This window comes from Phyllostomus discolor, chromosome 7 (genome assembly GCF_004126475.2).
Source record: "Phyllostomus discolor isolate MPI-MPIP mPhyDis1 chromosome 7, mPhyDis1.pri.v3, whole genome shotgun sequence".
Lineage (NCBI taxonomy): Eukaryota > Metazoa > Chordata > Mammalia > Chiroptera > Phyllostomidae > Phyllostomus > Phyllostomus discolor.
The window spans coordinates 95,359,065-95,386,971 of NC_040909.2; positions in this window are offsets into that span (position 1 = coordinate 95,359,065).

Consider the following 27,907-nt stretch of genomic DNA (forward strand, 5'->3'; position numbering starts at 1 on the left):
TTATATTTTTGTCTTAAAAGGTAACGAGCAATTAAACTCCCACTTCACAATGTACATCTTAAAAGGAGTATCCTAGTATATCCTTTTTATAAGCATTTTGTGATGTCTTGCAGTTTCTGTGGGTTTGGTTTTGTCATTCCAGTGGAATAAAATATCTTTATGTTTTTCTTATTTTATTTTAATTGTTGTTCAAGTACAATTTTCTGCCTTTTACTCCCATCCCAGCCCACTCCCCCAGCCCTCCTCACTTCCCTCCCATTTCCACCCCCTACTCTAGTTTTTGTCCATGCGTCCTTTATACTGGTTCCTGCAAACCCTTCCCTTTTTCCCCTGAAATTCCCTCCCCTCTCCCTTCTGGTCACTGTCAGCCTGTTCTCTATTTCAGTGTTTTTGTTTATATTTTGCTTGTTCTTTGTTTTGTTGATTAGCTTCCTGTTAAAGGTGAGATTATATGGTATTTGTCTTTCATCGCCTGGCTTATCTCGCTTAGCATAATGCTTTCCAGTTCTATCCACGCTGTTGCAAAGTGTAGGAGCTCCTTCTTTCTTTCTGCTACATAGAATTCCATTGTGTAAATATACCACAGTTTTTTGATTCATTCATTTACTGATAGGCACCTAAGTTGCTTCCAGCACTTGGCTATTATAAATTGTGCTGCTATGAACATTGGGGTGCATGGGTTCTTTTTGCTAATGATACCTCAGACAAGGGTTTAGTCTCCAAAATATATAAAGAACTTACATGACTCCACTCTAAGACAAGCAACCCAATTAAAAAATGGGCAAAGGACTTAGACACTTCTGATCTAGAGACACATAAAAAGATGCTCAGTAACCCTAGCTATCAGAGAGATGCAAATTAAAACCACAATGAGATACCACTTCACACCAGGCAGGATGGCCATCATAAACAAAACAACAAACAACAAGTGTTGGAGAGGTTGTGGAGAAAAGGGAACCCTAGTGCACTGTTGGTGGTATTGCAGATTGTTACAACCACTATGGAAAACAGTATGGAATTTCCTCAGAAAAATAAAAATGGATCTGCCTTTTGACCCAGCAATTCCACTGCTAGGATTATATCCTAAGAATCCTAGAATAAAATATCTTTAAATAGACAAGTGACTTTAAATAACCCAGGTTAAATCAGGAAAATAAAAATCATTCTAAGCATTTCAAGCAGAAATAGATTTAATTCTGGGTTTGAGGTCATGCAATAATATTGGAAGGGCTGAAAGAGCAAAATCAAGGGGACCAACACCAATCCTGTTGCTGATGTAGAAAATCAGGAAGTACTGTTACCTTCCAAAGCTCAGGAAGTGCAGGAAAATGTAAACAAGGTCCGTCACCTCTGCCCATGGCCCTGAGAGAATGATCATGGTAAGAGGATGGCATTTGACCAGCTGTTGTCACTACTCACAGGTGCGGAAGTCCAAGCACCTTCCACTATCTGGAGGAGCAGATGGAGTGAGTTGGAGCACCTTTCCCCTTACAGATCTTCTGAAGTGCTTTTTGTTGGTAGCATCTCAACTCTAAGAACCCTGCCTGCAAGGGAGTCCAGGGAAGTCTTCCAGACCCTGCAGCACAAGGGAAAGCCCAGTAGAGAATGGAATGGCTGCTGAGTGTGGAGCTACAAGTTCCAGACAAGAAATACTAATAATGCCAACATCAGAATACAAGAACATTGCAGAGTTGACACTTTATTCATAACATAAACTCTGCCAGACACTCTATAAAATTGTTTTTAAAAAAGCAACTGTTTTTATAAAAGTATATATGTAATATATGTACACTAATGTGATATATATATATATATATATATATATGGTAGGTATAAATATTCTAATTGAGCATGTATGTGTGTATTTATATTCTAGTTGAATAAAATTTTCCCCCAAATTATAAAATCATCAAAAATTATTTTAAATATGGATTTATATCTACTATTATAAAGTCTTTCATTCTAAGTTTTAATATTAGCTGATAATAATAGGAACCTTTATGCATATGAAGACATTTAAACTTTAAATCCAGAACATAAAAACAATGATCATGTTGTTTCAAGTGACATTTAAGTAACACAAGCCTTGTTCCAGTAGCTTACAGAATTCCACTAAGCTTAACGATAAATATTTGAGAACCCCTGTTGAAGTTTTTAAATAAATAATGATAAGGGGAAAAAAGATGTATACCATTGGGGAAACAATTCTTCTTTCTTCCGTGTTAAAAGCATTTGTGATGATAAATAGAAATACGGCAACAAACTAATTACATTTTCTAGTCTGTAAATCCTGTTGGACAATGTATATAATACATGCATGAACATTTGTAAAAAACAAATACAGAAAAGATATGCAGCCTGAAAGGTATGCTATACAATTCAGTAAAAGTACAGCTGTTTCTAGCATGCATCAGATTATTTTTTAGAATCTGTGTCAATAATGAAATGCCTATAGAAGTAATTATTTTAAATCACTAAACAAAAAAGGTCCTGGAAAGATGAGGTCTGAACATTAAAACTTTCATTAATAAAACAATATTTAAAGGAAAAAATGGTGTAAATATAGAGGATCTGCTCTGTCAAAAAAATGCAAATATTAGTATTATTTAAAGGTTTCTAGAATAAATTTACAGAGCTAGTACCAGATGTAAAATTATTCACAGTATTACACACAAAGATGTTATTGCAACAAAGGGAGGTAGCATGGTGTAGGAGGATGAGCGTGTTTAATAAAACCTGAATTTTAAAATACAAAAAAATCTTTCAAATACTTTACTGTAAAATTGGGAAGGCTATTAACTTCTTTTGAAACAAATAAAGATTTTTCTCTAGCTCTATCACGGAAAAAGTGTTAAAATAATCATAAATTTAAAGTTGTTATAATTCTTTTTCTTTTTTATACATTTACAAGAGTCCAATTTTGTTGATTTTGTGGATGGTGATATATAGATGTCAGGTGGCAAATAAATATATAATTTAAAAAACACATTTAATTGGACCTTTCAAAATAAAAAATATATATCTTTACAGTGAGAAAATCATTGCTTTTCAAAAGAAACAAATGCTATAAAAGAATGACTTAAAATCAATATTTTGAATAATTCCATCATATTTATGTCACTTTATGGTCAAATATAGTATGTGGGAACTATAAATAGTCTATCAGTATACTAAGAAATTTGAAAAATATTTTTATAGCTTAGAGCTTATTTTTAAAATCAGAAAAAGAGCTCTATGGATTTTGATACAAGAAAAGTGAAAAAATTTAAAGAACTTTTAAGAAAAAATCTTACTATATTAAAAAGTAAATATGATGGTTACCAAACTTCAGAAAAATAATATCTTTTCATTTTTATCTATTTGGGAATGTTTTTAATTTATGATAGTCATTAAAATCAAATATCAAAATAAACTAAATTTAGAACCAGGTATTGCAGAAGGCTAATTTAAGATTTAAAAAAATATTTATCATATTCAATCATATTACTTAATAATACTTTGAAAATGTTATTAAAGTAAACCATTGTAAAATGTATTTTACTCTTATATTTTTTATTTTCTGTGTATTTTTACAACATAAAGTTGCATAATAAATTAACATAGTGTATTTAGCTCCTACACCATAACAAATTACTCCAAATTCAGTGGCTTAAAATAGCAAATATTTACATTCACAATTTCTGCAGTGAGAAATGCACTTGCAACCCAGTGGTGTGTCTCTGCTCAGGGTCTTCCATGAGGTGACACTTAAGCTCTGGGATGAGCTGCTGCCTTCTCTGAATTGATGCAAGCTGAAAATCTGCTTCCAAACTCCCTCATGTGAATTTTGGCAGGTCTCAGTTCCTCATGGTCCAGCAGACCAAGGGTCTTAATTCCTGTCATGCCACTTGGACTTTTTTTTATTTAAACAGGACTGTTCACATGATGGCAGCTGGCTTCCCTCAGAGTGAACGCATGAAAAAGTAAGAGTGTTTGATATGGGAGTCACAGTCTTTTTATACCCTAACCTCAAGTCAACAGTACAACACTTTTGCCATATTCATTAGGAGTTCATCACTAGGTCCAACCTATGCTCAGGGCTAAGGGAAACTCCACAAAGTCATGAATACTGGAAGGTAGAGATCATTAAGAGCATGTATACAGTTTTAAAGAATATAAATACATAAATGTTGATTTGAAGACTTTGGGATGAGGAAAAAGTTCTGGAAATAAAGGTAATGGTTATACAAACTTTGTTAGTGTAATTAATGCTGCTGAATTATACACTTGACATGGTTAAAGCAATAAATTTTATGCTATCTACATTTATCACAATAAAAATTTTAGAGAATATTTTTATACAATTCTAAAATATTTTCAAATAAGCTACACACAGAAGGCAGTAACAAAAAAACAGATTTTTTAAAAAGTCACAAAAATGGAATTGAGATTATAAATATTTGGGGTAGCAAACATTTTTGCTGAAATCTACAGTTTATTTTCATTTCTCATAAAGAGAATAGAGAGAAGTCATGATCATATAAGAGCTGGATGTATCTTTGACTTACTTAGTTTTTTCCCCCAAAATGTCTTATGAAGCCTGGACTCAAGAGGTAGGAGAATTCTAGTATATGACTCTAAAGCAGAAGTTTAAAATAAACTCATTGTAAACTTATCAACCATTCTGAACATTCCCTCCCAATACATTTTCTATTCTTAGTAATTTTCTTTTCAAATTGTCATGAAATTTTTCATCCCAAATCAGTATTATCTTTAATTTCATTCTCCACATTATATTGGTACTAGTTTTGTCAGTCTTGCCTCTAAATCTCTTTAAAGCCTGTCCATTTTTTTTCTTTTTTAAGTCTGTTGATGTGATAGATTACATCCGTTGAATATTAAACCAGCCTAGCATCCCTGGAATAAATCCCATTTAGTTGAGTTGTATAATTCTTTTTATCCTTCTTTTGGGTGATTTAATAATAACTTGAGGATTTTTTTGCATCCATATTTATAAAAGATATTGGTCTGTAGTTTTATTTTCTTGTAAGGTCTTTGTCTGATTTTGGTATTGAGGGTAATGCTGGACTCAAAGAATGAGTCAGGAAGTATTTTCTCTGCTTCTAGTCTCTGAAAGAAATTGTAGAGAATTGGTTTAATGGCTTCCTTGAATGTTTGGTAGAAGTCGCCAGTGAATCCACCTGAGCCTAGTGCTTTCTGTTTTGAAGGTTAGTAATTATTCATTCAGTTTTATAATATATATTGGCTTATTCAGATTATATACTTCTTTTGCAAATATGGCTGACTCTGTCTTTTAAGGAATTGGTCCCTTTAATCTAGGTGGTCAGAGTTGTTGGTATAGAGTTGTTCATAATATTTCTTTATTATACTTTTAATGTCCATGCAGTCTGTGGTAATGTCCCCTATTTTATTTAAGGGTTTATTAATTTAATGATCTTTTCAATTTTTTGTTTCCTTGATTTTGCTCTGTTTTGTGTCTTTAATTTCATTGATTTTTGATCTAAGTATTATTTATTTTCTTCTGCTTACTTTAGGTTTAATTTTCTCTTCTTTTTCTGGTTTCTTAGGCAAAAACTTAGATTGGTTTTAGATATTTTTTCTTATCTAACCTGTGCATTCAGTGCTATACATTTCCCTGTAAGCACGGCTTTCCCTGTACCCCACAACATGCTTTTGTTTTCACCACAAACCTGAACATGCTAGCACAGGCTCTTGTCCTGTCACCCCTGGGTTAATGAAAGGGTTGTGAATGAATTGTCCACATCTCCATCTTATCCCCCTCTAGCAATCATTCTTCACACTGTTACTGAGTGAGATTTTATTTTCAAAAATGATCTGGTTGCTTCCTTTCTTTAAACCCTTCATTAGCATCTTTGTAGGTAAATAGTAAACAACTTTGTATAACATACAAAGCACTGTAATGATCTGATCCTGCCCTCTTTTTCAGGCTAGTCATGCCCTAATCCCAACCTGATGCCCTTTCTTTAACCATATTGCATTTCTTCTCCTCCCATTTCTCTCTCTCTCACTTCCTCTGTTGGTTTTCCTTTCTAAATATTTTTGGCAAGAATGTCATCATATGATATATATACTTGTGTCTGTCTTTTCTAGGGTTCCAAGACATTTGTAAAACTCACTTATTTTTTATCCTCAGGTCTTAGACCATGTGCTGACTCTTTGCATCATTATATTCAATGATTGTTGTTTAATTTACAAAATAATTAATTAAACAATTTAATTAATTAAATTAAAGTTAAATTAAGTTAAAAGAAACTGGAGCATCACATGGAATCTTATAGTAAATAACTTCTGAGGAGGTCACTTCCATCCCTCTTATCTTATGATTATTGTGACTTTATCTTTTAATATTAACGTGTGATAAATAGTTGGACAAATGTGTGGAAAAGCAGATTAAAATAGGACTTAAGGAAACTTATTTTGCTATTAGTACTGCAGTTAGTGCTCTTAAAATTAGCTTCTATCTCTCCATCTCTACTGCTCGTCAAAACATTTTAGAATTTTCTGTTGATTCTATGACAATTTTATCACTAAGTCAGAGATTGTGTTCTTGTTTTAGACTAGCTTTTGCCTCTTGTAGCTTTGGAAGAGTCACTTTAAAGAGTAAAGATGATTATGCTAATTAAAAATATTATTACTATTACATAATTACATTTTCTTCAACTCTGCATCCACATTGCATTGAGGCATATGAGTTATGAGTCTTTATTGGAAGGTATCTTTATGACATCCCCTTGTTACTGAGGTGTTTCAAACACAACCTGGGAGAAACATTTTAAAAGATTTATATCATAATATTTTTACTTTCCTAAGAAACACAAATGTATTCATTTTTGGCTCAAGACATTTCATTTTATTAGTAAAGTTCTATGTCTTTAAAAATTTTAAAGTAATAATCTATGTTTTCAGCCTCACAACTTTTTGTTTCTTACTCCAGATCCTTATTGACGTGAGATTGTGGGTTTAATGAATAATGTCCTATTTTATTTCAGACTGTTATTGCTTTCCAGAATGGGTAAATTTAAACAAATGCTCAGTGTCGTTATGGACTGTACTGTGTGACATGGTTTCTTTCCATTCACTGACCTGAAACTTCTGTATTAGAAAGATCACCATCTACTCCCTGAACCCTCCTGGGAAATCAGTTGCTTTTAAATAGCTGTTTAAAAGTTCCATAACTTAGCCAAAAGAGTTAAAGAATTTAGTTCTGCCAAAACATTAAGAATATTCTTTCAATTTAAGTGACGCTTAATTTCTTAACAAATATTACTAAGTAATTATTTTGTCAAAAACAATATATTACAAAAACAGATGACCCTAAGTCTAAGACATGTATAGGTGGTGATTTTTCTCCCTTTAAATATAAAGCAAATAAAAAGCCACATTTGCGGAATTTGAAATTGAATTTCTTAGTATATTCATTCCACAACCAATAGCTCTGTACAACCCATTATGCTAATTAAAGTGTCGTGGCCTGGAAATGAAAGCATGTGATCTGGAAAACCAAATCTCTGTGTACATTTTTAGTTTCTAGAGTCTTTTCATTAAGACAATGTAAAGGATTGGTCATGACAAAGTAGTGCTGATGAAGAGTTGAAATGTGAGTGTTACTCTACTAAGAGGTTGACTATGATTTAACTTCAAACAAAATGGGTCCAGTAGCCTGAGAAAAGCTTACCAGGAGTCACAGATACTGTCCATGGAATGCATTCTAAATGGAAGGTCTCCCCTACATGTTAACACCTAACCCACCCTAAAGAGCAGGTTTCCCAGCATCTAGCATGGGTGTCCAACCCACAGGCCACAGGCCTCATGGGGCCCAGGATGGCTATGAATGCAGCCTGACACAAAATTACAAGTTTACTTAAAACCATGTTTTTGCTCATCAGTTTTTGTTAGTGTTTGTGTATTTAATGCATGACCCAGGACAATTATTCTTCTTCCAGTGTGGCCCACAGACAACAAAAGGTTGGACACCCTGAGAGTCAGGAGATCTGTGCAAAGCATCTACACTGTTGGCTGAACTTGTACAACCTAAAATTTTTATTTTTGCTTTCTCCCAATAATGTTCACGTTTTCCCTAAAGATAATATAGCAAAGTTCTCAATGGTCAGAAAAGTTCAATAAAATCTGAAAAACAAAGCCTACATTTTAATTAAATCATAAACTAATATTACACTCTCTAAAAGAAAATGTATTCTTTATTTGGAAAGCATTGAAAAAATGCCACCTCACTGATGGTTAGAGATGTGTGGCACCTATATATTCCTTGACCATTTATATGTCATCTTTGGAGAAATGTCTATTCAGACTCTGCCCATTTTTAAATCAGTTTGTCATTTTTTGCTATTGAATTCTAGGAGTTACTTATAAATATTGGATAATAACCTTTTATCAAATATATGGTTTACAAATATTTTCTCCCATTCTGTAGGTTGACTTATTCTGTTGATAATTTTCTTTGCTCAGCAGCTTTTTAATTTAATGTTAGCTCACTCATCAATTTTGTATTTTCTTGTCAGGGAAATGTAAATCAAAATCACTTTCAGGGAAATGAAATATCAACTCATACCTGTTAGGATGGTTCTTACTAAAAAGAAAAAAATAACAAGTACTGGTGAGGATATGGAGAAAAAGGAACGCCTGTGCACTGTTGGTGACAGTGTAACTTGGTGCACACATTCTGAAAAACAATATGAATGTTCCTCAAGAAATTAAAAATAAGAATACCATCTAGTCCAGCAACCATACTTCTGATTATATACAAAGGAATTAGGGTTTTGAAAAGATACCTGCATTCCCATGTTAATTTTAGCATTATTCACAGACAGCTAAGACATGAAAGCAACAAAAGTTTGAGAGCTATATCTATGGCATAGATTGTAGGTGTATCTTCACACATGTGCACTTCTCTCCCAACTCATCAAGCTATACACATTAATTTTGTATAGCCTTTTGTGTGTCAATTATGCTTCAATAAAGTGACTTTTTAAAAATTCCAAATTTAAGAGTCATGATAACTGTCTTCTGCTGAACTTCTAAGGACAGGAGCTCTCCTTACTGGAGAGCATGTTTACAGATCAGTTTGTAATATTATAAAGGCATGAGACACACAGAAATAAATGTAGCGTCCCTGAACTGATTAGATTAGCCTGAGTTCTTCCCACATGTGACTGGAGATGATATAATTGGTTTATGCAGTGAGTGAGTTATCCTGAGTGTTTGAATATAATGCATGTATGTTTACAATACCAAAACATATTGGAAATAGGTTAATTTACTGTCTTTCTCTTGGCATTACTCCTACTAGAGAAAACTTCCCACAGTGCTTCCAATGAAGAAGGAGAATATTTGGGGTTATCACAGCCTCTTAAGGATTTTCCTGGATATGAATCATCAGCTGTTTTTCAATGCCATTTTAAGAAAAGAAGAGTGCTTGCAGAATGTATATTTACATAAACTGCTTTTATTGTCTCCAGAAAGAAAAATGGAGCCAACTTTGATCTGTGTATTCAATTGTGTTGAAAACTATACTATATTTCCTTCTACTCAGTCTTGCTTTCTGCCTTAACATAAACAATTGAGATAATAATAAAAATATCAGATCTGAGAAAAAGAGCATTTTATTTTCATTAGTCAATTAAAGATACTGTTTATAGCTATTAAATTCTCTAATCTCTGAACACATTGAATTTATATTGTAAGAAACAGAAAAAATGTAATTATGAATGTTACATTAAATAATGAAATCCTTATTCATATTTTATATTCTGGTGATTATATATTCAAATGAGTAGCAATATGCTTAAAGGGATCATTTGGACCACAAAAGAACTGTTTTTAACTGCTCAATATTTTTTTAGAATTCATGGAGGTAACAAATCTAAGCAAAGCCATGGAACTGAATTGACAATAGATAGACATCTAAGTGCACTAAAAATTGAAGAGCAATCAATGTGTGTGTATTAAACACTGTGACAGTTACTCCTACATCTCAGGTCCTGAGTTATTTGTTTATTAAGCTAAAATATAGCTCTCACTGTATTTCATTCACCATTCAGTTTTTATTTATTCAGTAACCACTTCCAGAGTACCCACTTCATGTTGAACACATACTTTGCTGCCCACGGTCTCAACAAGATCATGACATCAGTAGCCAGATAAATCTGACACCTGCACAAATTCTTAATACTTCTTTGTCTTTGAGGACAGATTAACCTTGTTTCATGAGAGTGGACAGGCTACCATTTTTATTTAAAACACACACCCTAGCTTTTAATAGTCCATTACACAACAACAACTGTGCAAAGAAATATAGTGGACAGAATTCAATAAACAAATGCTCTGTTCACTGCTCCATTGTAATAAAAAGAGAGTGGACTTCCAAAGCTGCAAGATCCTTACTCATTTGAGTTCTTTATTCTCAGCTTGACTTAAAAAACAGAAAATTATGTAATCACACTACTGGTCTCTTTTGGGAATTTGACTTCTGGAAGGTATTCCTTTTTTAGTGCTCATAGATTTACTATCCAATTCAATCTTATAATTTTACTGAAGCCAAGAGAGATGAAATGCCCTACCCATAGTCATTTCAATTCAGTTAATATGGAAATCCCTACCATGTGGCAAGATATGCTGAATTGAGTCCCCTCAAAATCCATATGTTGAAGCCTTAACCCACAATGTGACTATATTTAGAGATAGGGCCTTTATGGAGGTAAGTGAGGGTAAATGAGGTCATAAAGTTGGGGCCCTAAATCTATATGACTGGTGTCTGTATCAGGAGAGGAAGAGATACCAGAGCTCACTCTCATTCTATCTGCATGCATGCACATAGAACACACCACATGAGGACATATAGAAGGTACTGCTTGCAAGGTAAGTGGTCTCATTAGACACTGATTCTACTGGCATCCTGATATCCAGCCTCAGCAACTGAGAAAATAAATATCTGTTGTTAAGCCATCCATTCTGTGGTATTTTGTTATGCAGCTCAAGCAGAATATAACACTACCCCAGGTACTTGGTGCCAAGGAGCCCTGAGAGACAAACATACGAACCCAGAGTGATGTAAAGCAGAGTCAACAAGAAGGTTCATCCAGTGGTACCTAGGAGATTGCATCAGTTTAGGTCCTCCAAGAAGCAGACCTCAAGACAGAATTAGGTGCTCCAGAGGCTCTCTGAGAGAAAAAAAAAAAAAACATGAAAGATAAAGGAGAGAGGAGTAGAGGGCAGAGCATTCAAGTTGAGGATGCAGATAGAACAACTGTGAAGAGAGGAAGGGCTAGAAGGATTAGGTAAGAATAGTCCCAAATTGCAAGAGTAGCTGCAAGACATTCATGGCCAGGCTGATGAGAAGACCTAGAGCAAATACTGTTACTTGGGATTCTTCCATCAGGATGAAATGTCCAAATCTAGAACCCCACTCAGGTTTTTCATTGACTGGGAGCACATGGGGTAAATGTGGCCTTTGCATGAACATTGGGGTAGATCTGAAGGTGCAGCTGCTAGAAGCTGTCCACCAACTGTTTCTTGCAAGCATATTCTCCTGAAGGGTATTGTACCCCCAAAGTCAAGGAGTCAGTGTATCAGGGCAAAATCAGGACTTGAGCTTGGACACCCTTGTTGCTTTCCAATTCTAATATATTACAAATTTTTAAAGATAAGGAATTGGAATTGAATAAAAGTTAGGCATTCTACACAGAGAGTTACAAAGCCTGGGTCTGGTGGACAAGTTTCTCAGCACATGTTTTTGGTGCATGATGTTTCTAGTGATTTAAAAGTCAATGATAATGTTTGCTTTTTCTACTACTAGTTGTGATGAGATGAAAACCCAAGTAATGTGATTCATCTGCCATGTTGACAATTATGAGTCTAATATTTGCAAATAAAGTGATAACACATCTCTTGGGGTGTGAAGCCATCTGTCATCATCACAAAACTCGTCCTTGCCAAATTATCAAACTGTCATTTCAAAGACCTTCTAGTGCCCATTCTCACCTGATTCCAATACCTGATGAGCATCATCTCATTCTATGAAATGGAATACAAATAATATAGTTTTTTCCCTGTGATGGGCATAAAATTAGTTTAAACTCTTCAGAAAGAGGGCTAATAATATCAACTTAACATAAATCTTCTATAAACCTTTTGCTTTTTATAGCTACTCAGAATTCCAGTCTCTGGCTAAGTGAAACAAAATGTGTCAGTGGAAAGTGGGAAGTGCTGTACCTGAAAGGAGGCACCTGTGGCAGAGAAGATCCCTCTGTGGAACAAAGCTCTCCTCATCTGTTAAGGACTGAATCATGTCCCACAAGATTTGGGTGTTGAAGCCTTTATCCCCAATATAATGGTGTTTGGAGATGGAGCGTTTGGTAAATAATTAAGTTTAGATGAGGTGATGAGGATGAAGTCCCCAATGAGTGCTTATAAAAAGAGAAAGACATCTCTTTCCCCATCCCTCTCTCTTTCTCTCTCTCCCTTCCTCTCAGGTTTTGCCTATGCCCACACATAAAGAAGAGGTCATGTGAGCACACAGAGAGATGCTAGTACTCTGCTAGCCAGGAAGAGAGCCTTCACCAAGGACTGAACCTGCCAGCTCCTTGACTTTGGACTTTCCAGCTTCCAGAACTGTGAGATATACATGTCTGTGTTTAAGCCACTCAGTCTACAGTATTTTGTTACAGCAGTCTCAGTTGATAACACACACCTTTAGTTCAGATAAAGCAATTCCACAAGGAAGGTCTTCCTTTTTGACTTTGGGGTTTTCTCTGCAAGAGACAGAATGGAGAACCCACAGAACAAATAGAAGCTGTTTTCTTCAGAAATTGTCTTTCTTATTAGAGAAAGACCTCCCCTAAGAATGAAGTGTCATATCAAGGTGCCTAGATACTCCATGTTCAGCTGAATTAATTACAGGGTTTGTGGCTTCATCATTCATTTTTAAAGCTGTTGTTTCATTAGTGCCTTCATTATCCTCCAACAGGATGGGGCTTCCATTGGTCCATCTCATTACAGCCTGTTATAATTCTAAGTCAGCTCTGGATAGGCTGGGATAATGATGAGAGTCATTAACAAAGATAATAGGAAATGAAAAGGCATGTGCCTAGGCATTATGTAATTTCTATATTTGTGAACAGATTATTATAGATACTTCCTTCCATAGATGACCCTGAAGGCCTTTAACTACTACCACCAAAGAGTCATTGTAATGACATGGGAGGTATTTTAGCTCAGAGGATATCAGGGCTAATGGGGAGTGGGGAACTTCCAGGTGATGGTGGTCTTTCTGACATCTTTCTCAATCTTCTTGCCAGTACATATTTGACATGAAGAGGAAGCAAAAGCCTGTGGATGTGACTCAAGGTCAGGACAGGCTTAGTGGACTTATGCTGTTTAAATATGCTATAGGACAGCCCTGGCCAGTATGGCTCAGTTGGTTGGAGCATTATCCAGTACATGGAAAGGTCACAGGTTCAATTCCTGATCAGGGCACATGCCCAGGTTGTGTGTTCAGTCAGTCCCTGGTCGGGATGCATGTAGGAGGCAGCCTACTGGTTTCTCTCATATAGACATTTCCCTCTTATGCCGATATGCAAAAGTTTAATGGAATGTAATGACTTGGAAATGTTGAACATACCAAAACACAAAAGATTTTAGTAAGTTCTTTACTTTCTAAGTTTTACTGGAGCACTTTTTTATAGCTCCATGCCAGAAAAAGAATATAAAACAGATTTTTCTTTTGTATCCAAATAATATACTCATTGCTCAGAGGGGAGAAAAACATTATTATACCCAGAGTCATTTTCTTATTAAGATGGAGCAATAGTTTACTGGAACAGAAAGTTTTGTACACTGTGACAAGGTTCAATATGACAGGCTTGATGGAATATTTCACGTTTTATGCATTTCAAAAGCTCAGGTTATACTTCCAAAATTTATGTGAAATATTTTGTTCTTTTCACAAAAATATGTTTCCCTGTGCTTTTGGTTGCTTAAGTAATTGATAACAGCCCAGCCTTTGGGAGCCAATGTTCAGACACAATTCAATTCCATAATTGAAGAAAGAAAGATTGCCACTGAGTGGTTTGGTTTTGTTTCATAATTGTATTAAAAGTACAGTCATTTTTTGGTATTTCTGAGTTTCTTAGTTTGGTATGGCTGAGCAGCACTTTTAGTTCTAGGCTGATGCTTAAAACCTAGACCAGGGCAAACAGCTTCCAAAAAACACATATATACGCCCCTCAATGTCATTCTTTTTAATGTTAGCAATATATTGCAGTAGGTAAAAAATTGTTGTTTTTAAACTAATATTATATATATACACATATATATGTACATACACATATACATATATTTACATATGTGTGTGTATAAATAGAAGCCTATATGTGTGTATGTGTGTGTGTGTGTGTGTGTGTGTGTATATGTATATATATATGGGTTTCTTTGGTGAGTCAAGGGAAATAACAATGGCTTATAGCATGGTATCATTAGAGAGGGACTGGCCCAGGAGTGAGCAGGCCCATTCTGGTTTGACTCTGCATTACCTGAGAAAATTACCTCTTCTCCAGGCTGAAAAATGAGGCAGGAAGGACAGTAGTATCTTATTTTATGGGGGAGGCTTTACATAGATTTAAGTAAAGCAACATGTATAAAGCAATTTGAATATGGTTAGACACATGGTAGGAAAAATTGGTAATTTCCTACTACCGAAGTCCCCTTGCACATTTAACATGTGGGGAGGACCTGAATGGTGACAGAGATGATCTCTGTTTAGTGGCTCACCAACATTCTTTCTTTCTTCACCCATCCCCAATCTTATCTCATTTTGCTAAATATTACAAATTCTCTCTGAGGAAAACAGTTATTTGAGAGAAGCTACCCCACTGAACCCGTATACTTCAGCACAGCTAATGGGGAACATTTCCATGACCCACATAGAAACTGAGGAGTCATGTATTTATTTAAGAAAGACCTGGGACCCGCCAAACCTCAGTGAAGATGCTAGCCTACCCACCGACACAGCCTGGGTCTTTCACAGCTTCATATGCAGTGCCAATTCCTTCTGAGAAATGAACTGATGCTTTGTTTTTTCCTGAGATTTCTTGCTTCTAGGAATGAGATGAGACATTCAAACTCATTTCCCTAGAGGCTCAAACCAAATTTGAAACTTGCAGAGAAACAGTGAAAGACCAATAATTTCACCACCTGGCTCTCCTACAATAATCTAACATTTAGGAGAAGTCGTAATATGTTGTGTGATTACTTCCTCTCTTTTGTTTGCTTTTCTTTCTGTATTTCTGAATTATCTTTCTTCATTTTGTAAAGAACAATATAAAAGTATAATGTTTTCTGATTAGAAATAAGTTGGTTTGAAGCTGTTGGATTATTTTTATTTCTGAATACTTTGAACAGGAAGTCATAACTTTTGTTTTCCCCCCATGTAAAAGTTAAAGAACGAGTAACCCCAGAGCTGGGTACTTAATCCTTATAACAATTATTTTATCAGACTTCTGCATATTCTTTGTTATTAGCTTACTAGTTTTCTGTAAACTCACTTCAAACTGTAAAATTTGCTCAGTTTTTATTGGAAACATGATAGTATTTCAGCCAGAGTTTAATTTTCTACTCAAACAATTATATTTCTCTAGCCCAAAATTAAATACAGAATGAATGCATGCAGTATAATTGTCTCATTTCCAATATCACATAAATATGTATAAAACATATGTACACATATATCTGTATAAAAGCTTATCATCCTCAGTGTGTAACCCCCATCATAATGCATTTAAAATGGGTTTCTAAAGAAGTTTCTCATATTTTTGGACATGTAAAGTATAAATTTCATAGAAATGCACAGATTTGGTGTGTAAGTGATTTTTTTTCCTGTGAAGTATTTTTATATTAGTTACAGTGGTAAGAATCTGAATATTGCTTCTAAGCTAAATGGAACTTCAATCCATAGTTTTATTCTCACCAAGTCCTCCCTGATTTTTATGAAATACTAAAAAGTGTCCTTCACCTCCAGCCTACCTCATTACTGACTCCTTCCCACAATACTTTGCAAGCATTTGGCCACTGTGTGCTGTTCCAGCTTCTAGTTTTACAGAAACCCCAAGGGACAAGGACCATCCTCAGGGACCCCATGTCTTAGGCAGATGCTCAAATACTGTAGGAAGGAATTTCAATAAGCAAGAAATTTTTTCCTAATAATTTCTCTTTTAAGTATCCATTATGAGTTAATAGAAACTTAATCAATTAGTAGTATCCCCTTACTACTTTTCCCTGCTTTTCCCTGGGCTGTGTCTGTGCTCTCAGGGGTTCATGTGGTGACTGAGGATTGCCTGGTGGCTCTTGTCTGGGCCATTCTCCTGCACAGCAGGTTGCTTGAGATGCCAAGCATACGTTCATCTATACTCACCTATCACTCTGAGGACCTTGTTTCAGCCACAGAGAGTCCTCAGGCTCTCTGTCCTTTTGCTACCCACCTCAGATACACAGAGCCACCTTGTTGCTCCCATGTCACTGGGAACAACAGCCCACTTAGTGGAGCCATCCGAGCCTCTTCATTTATTCTGTGACTGTCTCTGACATTCAAAAATCACTCAAGTCCTCTCACTGTGAGAGAGCGTCCAGTTTCCTCTGATTTAGGTACATCAGAAAGCTATTTCTACTCACAAACCCACATGTGGAAAAGCAAGGGCCTTGTCACCTAACCAAGATCTACCAGGCAAGGTCTCTCTTGTATCCATGTGAGAGAATGTGGGACCTTCCCTTTGCATGCACACATGTCAGTGCACACCCTCTCTGGCTTCCCCTGCAAGAAAGGCCCTCCCACATCAATCTAGGCAATCATTTCTGGGCTAGAGTCTAGAACTACCCAACTCACTCCAACTGTCTTCTGGTTTAACTTGGACCTCAACTCTTGAAATTCAAAACATTGTTCTCTGCTGTAACATCTCTTTTCTGACACAAACTCCTTACTGCCAAACCATGAAGGTGATCACAGGTTCAGAGGGAGGGAGAAAGGGGGACTTATCAGTTATATCAAAATATTTACATAGACGCTGTAGCCTAGCAGGATCTGTGACTGGGAAATTACTAGTTACAAGTAGAATCACTTCACTTGATTTGTGGGCAGACAATGTTGTGACAGAGAAAACAGTGTCACTGCTGAGACCTTAAAGATTAATAGATATTAGCTTGGCAGAGAGAAAGACTATTCTAGACATAAGGCACAGCAAGGCATAGATAGCGGGAGCACATGGAACATTCTAGAAACTGAAAATTTAGTAGAACTAGAATATAGAGTGTGAGTAGAAGAAGCTGAGAGTTGGGGAGCATGGAGAAGACTCCTGCAGCAGCAGGCAGAAGGCTACAGAGAGGAACTTCATTGGGAGACATCACTGGTTATTTAACCATGGCGATTCCTTCTTCTGGCCAGCTGTGCTTAGTTTTTTGGAGGGTGAATCATGATTAATATGAGCCAATTACAGCATTTCTATGTAAGTGATTGGTTTTAGGGTAGGTAACATATCAAGTTCTGGTCAACAAGCCACAAGAGAAAGTCAGCTGAAGACTTTGGGTAAAGGTTTTTCTCCCTGATAATAGAAAGGTGTGCACAATGAATAGAGAATAGTCTCTTGATCATGCTTGCCCTTTCTGCTTTTGAATATGATTATTTATTGTTTTGACGTTAGAAACTAAAATACGTAACATTTGAACACAGGACAATAAATTTCAGGATGAAGAACATTATATGCTAATGATGTGAAAAACTAGAAAGAGCTGGGATTCTTGGTTGAGACACAAAACCAAAGTGGAGCTCTTTACCTTAAGATATTCTAATGAACAGTAAATATCCTTATGGTGTAAACCATTATTAGTTAGGGATTCAGTGAATTGCAACTGGATTCTTCCCAATATGGCCAGATATTTCAGGATTTGCAAGAGGATCAAGTGTGGGAAGATTTTTGCAGACAAATGCAAGATACACAATAAAGAGAAAATATAGCACTATATCTCTGGCATTAAAATAGCTGTAATTATCAGAATCCATCACCTATGCCAAAATGAAACTCAGATATAAATTTAAAGGCTAGGTTTTTAATACTTGAAGATGAATGGCTAGATTAAAAATAGAAAAGGTTCAGCTCAAAAGACTGTATTGATAATTGTTCACCAAAACCTAATTAAGTATTTTTAATTAGTCTTTCCTGCTAAAGATATTGGCCCATATTTGTTTTTAGCCATAAAATTTTTGATTGGCAGGGAAAAGGGAGCTATAGTAGGATTAACTATGAATGAAAGTAAGAAATATCAAAATATTAACTACATTGCTGCTTAGCCATTACTTAAAAATATAATTGCATTTTTAGCAAATGATACTTTTATAGTTAGAGTTGTATGATAATATTTGACAATCAAAGAGACTAATGACAATAAAAGATTTTTAATTTGATTTGGTTTTGTAGAGCCTTTTATAAATACTAGATACTCAGGAATAAGAATAGAATCCACTCTAACTCTCAAGACCTACTGGGATGTCTGGACAGCCAGACTCATAGGTTAGCCAGGGCTCTGTTTATACCTGAATGATTGCATGTTCTGGAGAAAGATGGAACCAGGGCAACTATTTTGGGTCCAAGAAAAAGTGAGTAGTCCTGAATATAGCATAATGTCTGTTCCATATTGTTCTCTGATCAAGCTTGTAGGGATTCATGCCTGAGTGAAAAAGCAGGGGAATTTAATGAACAGATAAGGACCCTGAAAATTAATTATTTTTTACCAAAACCCACATGGAACAATGACAAAAAGCATTAGATTACAGTGATAAGACATGCTACTTTTAATACAAATTACAGAATTCTTGAGGTCAGATATAAGAGACTTGAGTGGACATTGTTGTAAATCTGTAGCAACAGGAATACTGTCATCAACTAATGATATTTAACACTCTTACATTTGTCATAGAAACATGTATCTTCGTTATCAGTTACCTATAGTCTTGAGAAAAATGTTGACAGACTACAGTAGGTGCCACAGTAGGTGTCTTTAGCAGGTCTTGGCAATGCAACAGCTTCTCTGGCCCTCAGCAGGGATGGAGGACATTTTCAGGGTAAGTTGGAATAGGACATGATTTAGACATAGCACATCACATTAGAATTCTAATAGAATAGGTGAAGACAAGGCCAGAGAAATATAACTTTTCCTTCTAATAAGTATACAAAATGAAAAGAAAGCAGGATGAAAGTCACATGAAGTTCCATAAGGGATTTAGGAACTAAGATTTCATAGCACAACATAGATTAACCAATTAGTCTCTTTATTATTCCTTGTCCAATTTGTCCAATTTAGTCTTTAAATAAACTCTTAGCTGGTTTTGCAATATGCCACTCAATATTACAGTTAACTCTTTTCCTCAACTTTCGATATTTTTATTTTACACTCTTCCTGGGTTAGGAAGGATAATTACATATTAGAGTACAATTTCACTACAACTCTAGAATAACCTTATGATTACTTATACTTAAAAATCAGCAATACCACTAATAATATAAAACACTTTATTGAGATTTATTAGTTTTTTTATTAATTCACTTTAAATATTTAGTGAGAAGCTGCATGTGAAAGAAATATGTTAGACCCTTTTTTCATTTAATTAATATTTAAATTTGTTTACATTTTAAGTAACTGAGAGGTGAAAGAAGGATAGGAGGAAAGAAAAGAAGGAAGCTTAATATTTGCTATGTGGAGATTTCAACATTTGCTATGGCTAAGCAGCAGTGAATAAAATAATTTAATGTGTTCATTATAATTGATTTGTCTTTTGAAAATATCTAAAATAATGCATAAACTCCATTGATTTTGGTTTTGAACACTTTTTAAAAAAATTATGTCTAAAGTAGATGATGACTGGAAATATATATTTAAAATAAGTTATATATTTTTTTAATATAAGTATATATATTTACAGTATATATATATATTTAGACATAAAAATTATGTCTAAAGTAGATGATGACTGGAAATATATATTTAAAATAAGTTATAATGTTTTCCTCATCAAGAAAAGGATGGATGACTTCCAGTCAAGATGGTAGCATAGGTAAACACAGCTCACCTCCTCACACAACTACATCAAAATTACAACTAAAACATAGAACAACCATCACTCAGAACTATTGTAAATTGAGTTAAATAGAAGTCTCACAACCGCAGAATTAAAGAAACCACATCCATCCAGATTGGTAGGCGGGGTGAGATGTGGAATGGCTTGGTCCCATATCCACATGTGGTGGATAAAAATTCAGGAAGGATGTCTCAGGAGCAAGGAGTCCCAAGCCCACACAAGGTTCTCAAGCCCAGGGTCCCAGTGCCAGGAAGATAAGTCCCCATAATTCCTGGCTACAAAAATCAGCACTGATTGAATTGATGGAAGAAAGAGACTTCTAGAGTCCCAGACAGTTCCTCTTAAAGAACCCACACACAGACGTACTCAGACTCACTTGCTCTGAGCTCCAGCAGCAGGGCAGCAGCTTAAAATGCACCAATGGTATAAAGGGAGGAACTGAAATGTTTGGCATCAAGGCAGAAGCTGTGAGACAGCTTTCTCCCAGACAGAAAGGTAGGCAGAGGCCATTGTCCCTTTTCTGAACCTTCCCCTCAAAGACTCATAGAGCCAGCAGGTAGGTGCCATGTCTAAGACTCCATCAACCTGGATAACACTGTTTGCCCCACCCTGGAGGTTCCCTAAGATCATGCCCCACCAAAATTATGGACCCATCCAAACTGTGACTTTCCCACATAAATGACTGGTATTGACTCATGTTTCACAACTTCCTAAACTTATCAATCAAGCAACAGCCAGCCTCAGTGAGTCTCTTGCTCCCACAGATTTTGTTATTTGTCTCAGTCCCAGCACTAGCAACAGTCAACCTAGATTCACAGCTTAGCTTCAGCTGGGAATCTCCAAGTCCAGCACAAGCGGCAGCCATCTCAGATGGATTTACAACGCTGGCAGGGTGGCTCTGGATGAGACACAGGTGAGGTCTGACCTATGCCTGCACTACCTGGGTAACCCCAGAGCCTGCACACCCAGTTGGAAGCTACAGACCACGTCAGAGCACCACCACCTCACACAGCTAATCCTCCACAGGGGACAGAGCTTGGTGATCAATGGTTACAGCCAGTCTTTGTAGCTGACTGGCCTGCATAAATCCCTCCCATTGATCTGCCAACAGCAACCAAGACTCAACTACGAAAAGAGGGTGTGCCCAGTTCACAGAGAGGGTAAACTTCAAGCATCCAGCTTGGGTGATATGGGAGGCTGCACCACTGGACCCTATAAGATACCTACTATATTAGACTACACTACCAAGACAGGGAGTCATAGCACCTCTACCTAATACATAGAAACAAATACAGTGGGGGCTGACAAAATGAAGAAACAAAGAAACATCGCCTAAGTGAAAGAACAGATCAAAGATCTAGAAAAAGAGTTAAATGAAATGTAGATAAGCAATCCATCAGGTGCAGAGTTCAAATCACTGGTTATAAGAATGCTCAAGGAATTTAGTGAGAACCTTAAGAGCACACAAAATATCCAGTCAGAAACTAAGAACACACTAATTGTAATAAAGAAAAATGTACAGGGAAACAATAGTGCAGTGGAGGAAGCTGAGAATCAAATCAAAGATTTGGAACAAAAGGAAGAAAAAAAAAAAACTCCATCAGAACAACAAGAAGGAGAAAGAATCCAAAAATCAATGAGCAGCCTCTGGGACAACTTCCAGCGTTCCAACATTTACGTCATAGGGGTGCCAAGGAGGAAAAGAGAAAGAGCAAGAAATTGGAAATCTATTTGAAAATATATAAAGAAAATATAATGAAGGAAAACTTCCCTAATTTGGTGAAGGAAACAGGTATGCAATTCTAGGAAGCACAGAAAATCCCAAACAAGGTGGATGCAAAGAGGCCCACTCCAAGATGCATCATAATTAAAATGCCAAAGGTTAAAGATAAAGAAAAAATCTTAAAAGCAGCCAGAGAAAAGCAATTAGTTACCTACAAGGGAGTTCCCATAAGACCGTCAGCTGATTTCTCAAAAAACTTTGTAGGCTAGAAGGTATTGGAAAGAACTATTCAAAGTCATGTAAAGCAGGGACCTACAGGCAAGACTGCTCTACCCAGCAAAGATATCATTTAGAATTGAAGGGCAGACAAAGAGCTTCCCAGATGAGAAAAAAAAAAATAAAGGAGTTCATCATCACCAAACAATTATATGAAATGTTAAAGAGACCTATTTAAAGAAAAGAAGGTCAAAACTATGAACAATAAAATGGCAATAATACATATCTATCAACAGTTGAATCTAAAAAATAAACTAAGCAAACAAGAAGAATAGAGACAAAATCATGGATACAGAGCATTTTGATAGTTGCCAGATGGGAGGGGGTAATGGGAGAATGGAGGACAAAGTAAGGTGATTACAAATAGGTAGTTACAGAATAGGCACGGGGGTGTAAAGTACAGTATAGAAACAGGAGTAGCCAAAGAACCTATGCATAACTGATGGATATGAACAATGGTGTGGAGATTGTCTGAGAGAGTTGGGCATGCTGGGTGGAAGAGGGCAAAAAAGGAAAAATTGGCACAACTGTAATAGCATAATCAATAAAATATAATTTTAGAAAAGAAATAAAATAAGTTATATGTGAAAAATAAAATAGCTCTATTAAATTATATAAAAATGTTACTTTACCTAACTCTGAAAACATTATAGTCTTCTAATACAATTTTATAACGAAATAAGTTTCACCTCTAGAGAAACTAACATAAATTGAAGTTACTAGCATTTTCTATGTGGCCACATTTCGGACAACTAATTTTCCATATATAAGTCCTAAGATTTCCATTTTAGAACTTTATAACATAGAATGATAGGAAAAATAATCACAGCCATAAGATTTTATTTCTATATACCAACTTTACATTCAGATTCTCATATTAGAACAAGTTTGTTAGAAAAATTCCAGAAAAGACAACATTTAGCTTAAGGCATATGTGCAAAAAGTGAGTATGTATATTTACTTTATTCATGCTTAAATATATTTTTCTCTCCAAAGGTTTTGTTTTAAGTATTAGAGATGAACAGGATTTATGTAATAGCATGAAATGATATAAACAAGTGCATACCTATGGTCTTGGCTATTGTATACATTTCTAATCTCCATACCTTCCGTGACAATTTGTAACAAATTTAAGATGATATATTTTTAGCAGGTTTTGAAGTGATAATGTGGTTTATTATATGAGAACTTTAGGTTACTATTGTTCATTAGTTACATAAAATCCATTGATAGACAAACCTAAAGCAAACACAAAAAAAATATTTAGATCCATTTAACAGAATTCTTCATTCAGTTTAAAATAATGTTTGTGTTTATTGTATTTATTTATATAAAATTATTAAAAATAGGTTTATTATGAAATGCCTTATGTCAATATATCTCTTTGCACAAGAAATGAGCAACAAACTCATTGATTGAGTTTAATCTACCAATTTTCCTCAACTTTACTTAAAGTAACTCCAACCTCTAAGGGTTTTAAAATGTTAGGGACTAAATAGATCTAAACAGTCAACTTTTAAGTCATTAAATGAATGATTAAATTATATTCATATGAATGAATATAAAAATATGTTATCATTTGTGAGTAATATCCAAAATATTAGAGTTTCAGATTAACTGATAAGTTTATTTTTATTGAAACTGGAAAAGCATTTTCATATGAATAAATCATTCTAGTTTTCATGTCGTATGTCCTCAGGTGTTAATATCACAATTGATATTTAGTAAGTGAGCTACACCCAGTAGGATGTAATAAAGAAAATTTAGGCATAATCTAGTACCTGAAGATGTGACAATAAATAATTTGTTTGAGGTATTTTCATTGTTTCAGTAAAAATAGTACAGGGCCAAAACAAAACCAAAAAAAAACTAGAAAAAAATTGTTTCTTTTCCCTATAATGCTACTTCAGCCTGTAAACGCTTGTCTATACTCTGTGTGAAATACTCTGCCAGTTCTGGATGAGAAGGAGCATCTTCACGCATGACAGATCACTTGTAGCAAATTCATTTTTATAATCATTATATCCTGGTCCAAAAATATTTTCATCAAAATTACCCACTTTTTTGTGATTTCTTGTAATGTAAAATGTTATTCTTTTGATTCCTTCTTTATGTACTGCTTCGGAATAAAAACTGAGATTTAAGGCAATTAGGTATGCAAACACCCAAGTCCCAGGACACACCTTGCTTCCCTCCCTGGGAAGATCTGTTTAATTGAGAGAGTTGAGGTGGGAAGCAACATTCCTGACACAGGGGTTCGTTTTGACTTCCAATTCTAAAATTCAGACATTTTAGAGAGCCCTGGGTCAGTAACTCCTTTGACTTAGCACCAGCATAATTTGGCTGATAACTGCACTCACAGATTAGATAATGAAATCCCTGTCTAAATATCAAAAATTTAAAAAATTTCCCAAAACTGTAGTCCTAATAGGTAATTTGCAAAAGAGGATGATCAAAGAAACTTGATAAATGCAGCATGCTCTATCCATCTCTTAGAGATTTACAAATAAATTAATGCATTAAAAATTGAAAAATTCCCTGACTGGCATAGCTCAGTGGATTGAGCATGGGCTGCAAACCAATATATCGCATGTTCGATTCCCAGTCAGGGTACATGCCTGGGTTGCAGGCCATGACCCCCAGCAACTGCACACTGCTGTTTCTCTCTCTCTGTCTCCCTCCCTTCCCTCTCTAAAAATAAATAAGTACAATCTTTTTTTTAAATTGTTTTAAAAAATTGAAAAATTCTACAGAAAAGAATACTGTTGAACTATATTTTACCCATTGTAGGCCAAATATAATTGACCAGAAAATCAGAGCACATTGCCAAATCAAGCAAACTAACTCAAATTCTGTACCATTAATGGGCTAGACACATAGGAATTACAAACTGCAAACTCCCCAAGAATCAATCCGCATTCTTTGTAGCCTAAAACCCAGGGGTATGTACTTTCAAGCATTTCATGTAGAATTACAATGGCCAAATTACAGTGGCCAAATTTGGGAACTTGGGGCCTATTCTGTTCACTGTCACCTTCCTGCAATATTGCAGCAATAGCAAACTCTCATCTGATTGTGTACCCCCTTAAAGTTCATATACTTAGTTAACATTGACCAATTTCCCAGGGTACCTCACATTGTCACCATCACTTGTTAATAAAATGGCTGTTCTCATGGAGAGGAAAAATGTTGTCAAGTTATATATCAATTCAGTGAAATATTTATGGAGCATCTACTTCTGCCAAATATCCTGGCGGATCCTGAAGAAAATGAAACTAAATAAGACTTATGTTCTCTAACAGGTTGATGTGTGGGTCACCGGCCAGCAGTGATCATGGAATGCTGCGGAGGGCACGACGATACACGAGAAAAAACATGCACAGAGACAAACTAGTTTCTGTGGAGAAGTAGGGATGAAATGGCCAACCCTTCTAGTGGGGAGCGTGCCGATTTACCATCCAAACCTGCTTTTATTGGGCTTGTTTTGCATAATAATTCAGGTAAAGTACAGTACTCCTTATGAGGAAGTAAGGAACAATAGATAACAAGGAACTCTGCAGGTCTATTTTGAGTCAGGGTCAAAGAGCTGTAAGACTTTGAGGAACAAACTAACTTCCTCCTTGGAACCTTCTCATTCAACTGAGAGCATTCTAAACAAAGGAGGTTTCACAGTAATTTACATGTTCTTTCTTAGGCCTGATCACCTGGGGAATCCGCCCTTTTCAGCACAGAGCTGCACCACCCTGTCATTGTTTCAGGCTTAGGTGGAGCACGGGAACTAAGGCAACCAAGAGATAAGGAGATTTTCTCCCAGACAATGAGAACTCAGGCTAAGTCAAAGCCGAGGAGCAGGGGTCCATCACCCCCTTTTGCTGCAGCCCCCAAAGTCCATCTTTTGGGGGGCCTCCCACGTGATCATGCCTGTCTTAGATCGTTCCCCCTTTGGGGAATCTTACCCGTCTTTGGCTAACTGACCAGGCTTTGGGGTTCAGTTATGAATGAAGCAGCGCTCCTGCCAGGGAGATAAGCTTTTGTCTCCTTGCTGGCCTATGGTTCCAAGGGCATTCCCTTAGCCTTAGCCTAGGAGGGGGTTTCAGCTTCTGATACCAGTCAGGGCAGTTCCCAACAACAGGTAGCATTCCAGGGGAGATAGAATCCTAGATTATAGAGAGTAAAATCCAAAATGTTTCATTTAACGGCTTCAGATAAAACCATTGACTTTGGTGCCAATTACAAATGTTCAATAGTTAAATAAAAGAAAAACAAAGTACAATATCTCTTTCCATGGTCTTCAAAACTCATACTGTTTTCAAGCTATGCATTTATTACTCTCTTGATAATTACCATATTCCGAACATAACTGGCATCTAAATTAATCTCAGTGAATGGCCTTGTCATTTACTTAGTCATTCTAACTGCAAATTTCAAAGATTCTTTTATTTCTCCTTCTGTGTTATGAACCACATTGAACTCACTACAAAGCCTTATTGGCTCTACACCAGAAGTGAATCTCAGATCTTGCTTCTTGTTCTTTCTCTTATGGATGCATCACTACACTTACAAATTTTGCCTTAATTCAGACCCTCACACATTTGCTCCAGAATTACGAATAGTTCCTAACTGGTATGCTGTCCTCCACCCTCTTCCCATATCCAGTTACTATGCAACATGTATATTTGCAAATGTAAACCAAAATAAAATCAACAACTGACCACATCTGACTCTCTTTTGTCTTCTTCATCTAATAAAATTCAAACTCAGCACTCAAAAGAAAAATTTATAACCTGATCCCTGTACCTCCCAACTACATCTTCTTCCTGTGAAACCAACAAATTACCTTTCTCCAAATATATTATGTTTTTTCTCTTCTGCTTCTAATTAGATTTTTCATTCCATTGCCTTGAAAGATGCCCCTGATGTTTCTATTTGGTGAGCTTACCTTCATCCTTAAATATCTAGTTCATATGGCTTCATCTTTGTAAATCTATCCCTATGAAATGCTGGCAGGAATAGAACATTTGTCTTCTGTATTCTTAGTGTTCTACTTATGTTCCACCACAGGGTCATCTCATTACATTTGTATAGGATACGTCTTTCCTTTAAAGATTCTAAACATCACAGAACTGTAACATTAACATTTATACCTCTGGACCTTAAGAGACAATTGTTGTTCAACTAAACATTTGCTTAATAAAATAAAAACATTTATGAATGAGTAAATTAAAATTATAATTTAAGTATTTAATAAAGTTATCATTTATGTCTAACAAATAGCAACAAAACAATGCATCAATCAAAATTTGCTAGAATTAATTACCTACCTATATTATGTCTGGCTATAGCAGGAAACTATATGCCTGTGGCTGGATTGGTACCTTTTTATGTGGCATTGCTTTCTGTTTAAAAAATGAAATAAGGCAAAATTCATATTTGCCTATAATAGAATATGGAAAGTTATTAAATATTTTTAAATATTAAAAATTGAGAATTTTATATAAGCAATATAGGCATTTTTGAGAGATGTGAAGATAATTTTGAAAACCATACATTTATATCAATCCATAAAACTAAAAAGGAAAATAAATTTAAAGTATTATAACATAGATTTATTTAATTTCTGTTTTGCAGCAGTTTCTGTGTGCTTCAAATGCATACCTGATTTAATTTAAATGTTCAGGAACAATTCTAGCACTTTATATACTACAAAGAAGGTAACACATTTTATTTATCTAAAGTGCTACATACAATTTCTG